The 8,138-nt window shown below is 38.8% G+C and overlaps 1 protein-coding gene and 1 pseudogene across 1 annotated transcript in view; both read left to right on the top strand.

Annotated features, from left to right (window-relative positions):
* The window catches only part of LOC107692749 (G2/mitotic-specific cyclin-B-like), a 5,936-nt pseudogene extending 3,026 nt beyond the window's left edge, over positions 1–2,910 (top strand).
* A 4,171-nt stretch (positions 2,911–7,081) lies between these two features.
* LOC107692743 (CLOCK-interacting pacemaker-like) overlaps positions 7,082–8,138 on the top strand; it is an 8,793-nt gene continuing 7,736 nt past the window's right edge. Inside the window, exon 1 of the mRNA XM_016491913.1 lies at positions 7,082–7,321. The gene's annotated coding sequence lies outside the window, so the exon portion shown is untranslated. The remainder of the gene's footprint in view (positions 7,322–8,138) is intronic.

The raw sequence follows: 8,138 nt of genomic DNA, 5'->3' as shown, positions 1-8,138 counted from the left end.
CGCCGGATCGGCTTTCACCGTGGACGAAGCGGAGTCCAGCCCGGGGTCGTCACGTGGTTGCCGCAGGCATCACAATATGGTAAGGGACGTAACATTTCCGTCACACGCTTGAGAAATTCGGCCAATCACAAAGCACTGGATAGCTGGCCAATCAGAGCACACCTCGCTTTTCAGGATGATGAACTTTGTAAAAATCAACGCGTTTCAGAAAGGCGGGGCATAGAGGAGAAACAATAATGTACAGTATGTGGAAAACCACTGGGTGTGGTTTGCCTTTTTCTGGCTGCTAAAAAAGAGGAATGTCCGTTACCAGAGGTACTTGAGTGTTAAAACCAATGTTTAATGGAAACATGTACTTGACACTGTTAACGTGATAATGTTTGTCAGGTGTCAGAGCTCTGCTATCTGATGGAGAATGCCTACAGTAAGAAACAGCTGCTACGGATGGAGAGGAGGGTTTTAACCTGGCTCAAGTTTGATCTCTATCACTGTCCCCCTCTTCATTTTCTTCTCATCTCTGCTTCCATTGCACGCTGCAGCGATAAGGTCCCACCACACTTTAGCGTACTTAAAGTACTTCATTACAGATGTTTACATAAAAAAAATATATATATATATATACTGTATATTATATGTGTGTATATACAGTATATATATTATACTGTATATTATACGTGTATATACAGTATATATACTGTATATTATACATATATACACACGAAAAATTGAAGGGGGTCTGAATACTTTCCGTACCCACTGTGTGTGTGTATATATGTGTGTATATACAGTATGTGTGTGTGTGAACAATGTAGTTTTTCTTTTTTGACATTATTTGCAGTTAAATGAAAATTTATGAGTTTAAATAAAAAAAATGCAGCTAGTTCATTTTTTTTCTTAAATTAATTTATATATGGTTTCATAATTAGTCTTTAAAATAGGGTTAAAGTTTACTGTCAAATGTTACATTTATGATAAAATATACTGTCATTTCTGTTGAAACTTATATAGTGTACATCTGTATTTGTAATCTCACATTTGGTAATGTTGCAATTTAGTACACTAAAATATTAAATATATTAACATTATTATAACTGTAGTGTTATTACAATTAAAGCACTTTACATGTAGAATGTTAGCCAACCTATCAAAAAGTGTACTTCAAAGCCCAACAAATGATTAAGTAGTTTTAAAATGTATTAAGTCGTTGAATTAAAGTTAAATAGTCACTAAAGCGTACTCTCAAAATACACTTAAAGGGATAGTTCACCTCAAAATGGAAACTCACCCCCCAATTTGTTCCAGACCTCTGTTTCTTCTGTTGAGCGTGATTTATTTTATTTATTTTTTTTTTTGGAATGTTGGTAACCAAACAGTTGATGGTATCCTTTTTTTTTTTTTTTCCTCTCCTCATTCTGTGGAAGCTGGTGGCTACCAGCAACTGTTTGGCACCAACATCCTTCAAGATATAATCTTTTTTTTGTTTGTTCAACAGAAGGAAGTTAGTCATGAACGTTTGTAACAACAGGGTGAGTAAAGGACATAATTTTCATTTTTGGGTGAACTGTCCCTTTAAGTGGCCTTTTATATCACTTTTACATTATCTGCAAGTCTTTTTTAGTACTTAAAAGATTTGAAGTGCACTACAAGGGCAAATTCAATACAATTAGTCACTACTTCTAATTTTAATTAAAAAAATATATATTTTAACAAAGTTGCCTATGTTTATGCTGTCCATTTTATTTGTCTCAGTGTGGTCTTGAAATAAAAGAAATGGTTTTAAATAATTTCTGTTCAGGTGGTCTGGATGGCACGATACCTGTTGGAGCTCTTGCTCTTGGAGGGGCAATGTGTGGTGTATCTGCCCGCCCAGCTGGCAGGTGCTGCCCTCCGTCTGGCCTGCAGGAAGCTCCTTCTCCTGATGGAGATATAGCCTGCTGCATTGCCTCTAGTATCCATATAGGAAGGTCAGGACAAGTAGCGCTTTAGTTCGTTTCTCAAGAACTGTTACAGACTGATTTCTTTAGAATCCTGAGTGTTTGAGCTTTAACGCGTTCTGTTGAAAAGGACTTTCACAGTGACCCTCAATGATCACTATCAGTCAGAAATTTAGATTAGATTTTTTTTAAATGGGTTTTTGAGAAGACATGACTACACTTATTTGATCAAAAACAGTAAAGACAGTGTTTACAGTAAGCCCCAAAGTTATCTCAGATTATTTTAAGCTTCTTAAAACATTAAAATCCACAATTTAAAAAGCAGAAATGTTGAAACTGATTTGAAATGTAGCTCAATCTTATTGTTGTCTCCCACCCCACTATCTCTGATGCAGTGAAGCAACTCTCCTCAGTATAATGCAGATCATGGCCATTGCAGCAGCGAGAGCACATGCTCGTGAGACCCGTGCCACTTACATCAAGTTCTCCACTATACAAGCCCTTCATGTCAGCATGCACCCTGCCCTGAAAGCCGCCCCTGGCCTACTGGGCCTGTCGTGCCCTCAGACGTGATGCTCTGTTAACACCAGTGAGGAGGCCAAATGGGGCTGGAAATGTTCAGGACAGCTGCGTAGCACTGCTACTCTGAGGGAAAGAAATGCTGAATATGGCCAGTCAGGAGGATTGTGTTGCACTGGTTACTCTATCTGGACTGAATTGTTTTCTGTAACTTTTTTTTTTTTTAAATAGCAATCTTGTTACTTGATGTAAAAAGATAAAGAAAAAGTGTGTATTTATGTCTGTGTAGCTTTTAAGTGTTTATCAATGCTATGGTGAAAAATTGATATACTGGAATATGGCATCTTATGAAATTAAAGCACTTTGAAACATTTACTGTTTTTAAGTGTTTTTGCAAATTTGGGATTTCCAAGTATATTTTAAGATTATGAAAAATAAAACTGATCTGTCTGCTTTGAAAAACTGCATTGGAAATTGTATTCCTTTCCACACATGTATAAAAAAATCATGTTTTTTTTTTTGTTTTTTTTCCCTTTCAAAACTAGTTTCAGTGCATTCCAATTATCACATGAATCTCTCAGCAGGGGCATCATGTGCAGGGTTGCCAGATCTACATGCTAATGTCCGATCAAACTGACCCTGACAAAACACTTTTTACATTGTGCATTTTTTTTTCTTCCGGTTGTAAGTCTATTACATAAGGTGTATATAACAAGTTTTCAAAATTTGAAAAAAATAAAAATAAATTACCAGGCGAAGATGACATCGTTATAGCTGGATTTAAAAGGGATTAAATGCATGTTAATAGACATGCAAATGTGATCCTGTAAATCCACTGTATGTTGAAACACTAGGGGTGTAGTGTTACGTTTGTGCTTGACCTCTTTTATCTGCTATCAGTCCTCAATTTGCCATTAGTGATGAAGTTCGGCTCTTTTCAAAGATTCGGCTCTTTTGGCTCGGCTTCCTTAGAAGAGCCGGCTCTTTCGGCTCCCAAATGGCTCTTTATTTAGTATCACTTCTATTTAATTTATTTAGCCTTCTATTTTAGCCAAATTTAGCAATTGTGAATGGTTTGTGTGTTGGTAATCAAATTTTTTTTTAATTCAGTGTTTTCATAAAAGCCTTTTTTTATGCAGTTTTTTTTTCGTTACAAAAAAAAGACTATTTAACATTTTAATAAAACTTTATTTGAACAATTGAACACAGAACCACAGCAAACAAATAAAGGCGAAAGTCTTAACATTAAGACACTTTAGTCTTTAGTGCAGGTTGGAAAAAAAAAAAGTTACTTTTATTTAACATTTTAATAAAACTTTAATTGAACACAGAACCACAGCAAACAAATCAAATAAATAAAGGCAAAAGTCTTAACATTAAGACTTTAGTGCAGGTTGGCATTCAGAAATATCAGATGCCTCAGCTTGGGTGTGCTGATGCTATTTCTCCTCTCTGTGATTATTTGTCCTGTTTTTGAGAAGACTCTCTCTGAGGGGACCGATGTTGCAACAATGCAGTGTCTTCCTAACTTCTTAACCAACGTGCTTGCGTTTAAATCCGGCTCCTCTCCACTGTTGCCAACTCTCGCGAGACGACTAAGCAATCGCAGCTTCAAAAACAAGCCCAATATTTTTTGATAATTTATCATCAATATTATTTATTATCAATTATTTATTACCAATAAATGAGCCCGCAACATATTAAACTGAAACTACCCTTTTATCTGAAAAGCAAAAACATAAGTTATTTTACAAAAATCAGCAAACTGCAACAAAGCATGAACAAAACTCATCTCCAATCACCTGTGAGCAGAATAAGATTGGACGGATAGAAAAGGAGAAAAACACAAGAGCTTCAAAGGGGAGCTGTAACATAGCCACATATTTATAGCCTACTAAAATATTGGCTATTCGAACCAAATCTTCTTAGTATAGGCCTACTTGTTTTTTTTTTTGTTTTTTTTTACAGCCCGTGATAATTAATACATTACAAAAACTAGGCTACCTTATAAAGGAAAAAAGGTATCCCACTCTACGTCTACTACTATCATCGCTTGGATTACAGCGTCATGTGCCTTCTTTTTGAATGTGATTTTTCTTCAATCCCTCACTGAAGAAAAAAAAAAAGGAGGGGGCGGAATATTGGACAAATTATGCTACAGCACTTATATTTTTGCACTGATTGGCTATTAACTGTGAGCAGACAGGGTGTCAATCAATGCATTGGAGAATACAGTGAACATAAGTGAAAAGAAACGAAGTTGCTTGTCAGGTTTTCCTAACAAATAACCATATTTTTTAAAATAAGCCCAAAAAACCGCAACCCGCGACATGGTATTTTTTTCACGCAACTTTACAAAAAAAGAAGCCCAAAGTCGCGTATAATACGCGGACTTGGCAACTCTGCTCCTCTCTGTCGCTTTAGGGCCTTTCGCACCGCGGGAACCTTTTCATAGTACCAGAACTAATTGTGGAACTACCCACTTTTTGGCGTTTTCACACCGCCAGAACTGGGTGCGATTTTAGTACCGGACTGCCTTTTGTAAACATTGTGTCAACTTATTTCGCAAGTATAGAGAACAGCGATAGATGGACGGATGCTGAAGTGCAGGCACTTGTAACAAATGTAGCACTGCCAGTTGTCGTTGGAGATTCTTAGTCCTCCTTTCCGTTCTTTCAATCGCTTTACGTATACGTCGACTTTCCATGTCCATTATTGTGTAACCCGCGAGACACAACAAACACACAGCGTCCTCCATCCTCCTGTTGTTAACGTTGTTCTTCTTATTATTCGTTTTTTATTGGCGGCTCGCAATCACCAATTGAGCATTACCGCCATCTACTGAAGCAATGGATCAGAGACTTGAATTCCCTTTTCCCAGACCTATCAGAACTCAAGCTTTCGATGTTGCTGCGTGTTCAGCTGTTAACGTTGTTCTTCTTTGTTTCTGTTGTTGAACGCCGCGCACAAATGACGTCGCTGTCGACCGGCTTACGTCACTTCCTAGTACATACTGTCGGTGCGAATGCAACCCTTTAAATGGTACTGGGAAATAGTTCCCGCAAAATCGTCCCAGTACTTTAGTACTGTACATTTAGTTCTGGAACTAAAGCGGTGCGAAAGGCCCTTTTGTGTACCTGGCCTTTTACCACTACACTCGCTATCTTCGGAGCGTGTGTCCCCCTTCTTTCTTTCACATAATGGTATGATCTTATCCTTGTAACGAAAAAATGCATACAAATAAAATAATAAAAAATAATGCTTTTATGAAAACTGTAAATAAAAATTGCTTACCAACACACAAACCATTCACAATTGCTAAACTGGCCTAAAATAGAAGGCTCCGGCTGAAGATTCGGCTCTCCCCGACGGGAGTCGGCTCTTCTCCTTCGCTACAAAGAATCGGCTCTTAGAGCCGACTCGTTCGCGAACGACACATCACTATTTGCCATAACGGAAATTGTGAAAAATAAAACTGGTCTGTGCTTTTGAAAACTGCAATGGAAATTATATTCCTTTCCACACATCAATGTATTAAATTAAACTTTTTTTTCCCCTTTTCTTTCATGCACATGTTTCAGTGCACTCCAATTATCACATGACGCTCTCAGGGCAGGGGCATTATGTGCAGGGTTGCCAGATCTGCATGTCCGGTCAAACATACAATCATTTGATACATTTAATAAATCATTATTCTACGTTGTGTGCAAAATGTTAAACCCTCAAATCACGAAAATTGTTTAAAAGTGCCTTAATTAATTACGTCGGAAAATATGGACTTGGCAACTCTGTTTATGACGTCACCTGAAAAGCGAGCAACGTTTTCAACGGGCGTCTGTGCGCAGTACCGAACATGTGCGCGCAGCTCTTCTACTCTCGGCCTCACATGTCCGCACACACCCGGCGCTGCTGATTGGCTTACAGGAGCGCGCTGCGTCATTCCGCCCTGTGAGAACCACGTGGCGCTGTAGTAGAACAGCTGAGCGCTCGAGCTCTGGCACATTTTACAGGCGCGTGTGAGGCTCAAGAAGATTTGATTTCTCGGGAGTTTTGCTCCAATGGCTCAGTCTGACGCGCACGTTTCCTTGACTGCCATTATGTTTCGCACATTGCATTCTTATCCTTTCCATTCATCAGTTCCATGCCCCACTTCGCCATTTTTAATGGCCAGAATGTTAATTTGTAATCTAAATGCACTCATAAATGATAGTCACTAATGATACTCCTAAGTGATTTGACTGACACCAATTTACATAAAGCATAAAAGCTGCAATATTCACACTTTGGATACTTTCACACTAAGTGTTAACTGGTCATACTTCCTGTATTTGGCTCAGCAGATAGTCAGCGGTCAGGATTACAAAAGAGCCAACACATGGACAGCCGAATGTAGTTACACGAATACGTCGTTTCTTCGCCACTCCTCCTCTTGTTATGTTTCGTGTCAGTCCTGTCCAGGTCCTGTCATACCGTCTCGTTCCTCCTCTCCACGTGCCTGATCACAGCATTGGCCATGCCACTCGTTCCTCTGCGTCACTCGTGTTTGGGGCGGGATTAGGTGGAATCTCTTTACCGCTATTGGCCCGGTTGCGTGCCTACCACACAAATGGGCGGGCTCCAAGAATGTGGGGCGGGGCTTACTGCAGGTGGAGTTGTCAGTCTGCAATTTTGAAGTAGGGGCTGGAGACGACCAGAAAAAAGTGCAGGCAAAAGTAATGTGGCTCGGTCACGCTGAGTGGTCATCATCCTTGTCAGCGAGATGACGGGAGGTACAGATTGCCCCTGGACAGGTAGTTAGGAGTGTGTGCTACCCTGGACGAAGAAGAGCCGAATACTCGGGACCAGGATCAGTGTTGTACATTACTAAGGTAGGCAGTGCTGATGTTGTATTCATATTCATATTAATATTTGACTTACCCTGCAAAATGCTGTCTTTTGCTCTGTAGGTGCTTATTTTTGCCCATTTGCACTGATACTTTATCTGTCTGACAGGGTATCGTAAGTTCCATCTTTATTTGCACGTAAAGGTTGTCTATGCAGGTGATAAAAGCACGTTATTTCGACGGTGTCCGTGGTGTCAACAGGAGGAAGTTGAGACAGATCGGCTGTTGTTGTAGTATTACATAACAGCAAGGGAAGGGAGGGCTCAGAGCTCCGTGTGTGTGTGTCTAACCTTCCTCCTGGCAGGATAATTCATGTCACAGACCTACCAAGAATTATGAAATATTTGCTCAGATTTTTTGTGCTCATAATACTGTATTGTTACAAAGGTCCTGAGATCCCGACAGTGTATTATATTCGGAGACAGCTTCTTTGCGACTTCAAAAATGTAGAAAATTTCTGGACTGAAAAAAACAAACAAAAAAAAACCACTAAAGCAAAACGAAAGGCTAAAATCACTGTAACGCACGGGATCTTGTGGCTTATTGCTTTTATACAACGAATGGAATAGCATTATGACAAAGCACTAGGCTATTAAATAGCCTACTAAAATAATAAAAAATGGTGACATTTTTATGAAAGTAGTGATAGTTAAATTAATAATGATAATCAGAATGAACAATTATCTAGCCAACTAATAAGTTTGAAAAATATAACCAAGACCATGATGGCAAAAAAAAAAAAAAAAAAAAAAAAAATTTTTATATTAGGGCTATAAAAATGGAGGGGAATGGATTTTTCCCA

Source organism: Sinocyclocheilus anshuiensis, unplaced genomic scaffold (assembly GCF_001515605.1).
Source record: "Sinocyclocheilus anshuiensis isolate Anshui unplaced genomic scaffold, SAMN03320099.WGS_v1.1 scaffold1131, whole genome shotgun sequence".
In the NCBI taxonomy this organism is placed as follows: domain Eukaryota; kingdom Metazoa; phylum Chordata; class Actinopteri; order Cypriniformes; family Cyprinidae; genus Sinocyclocheilus; species Sinocyclocheilus anshuiensis.
This window is presented reverse-complemented; position numbering and strand designations above follow the sequence as displayed.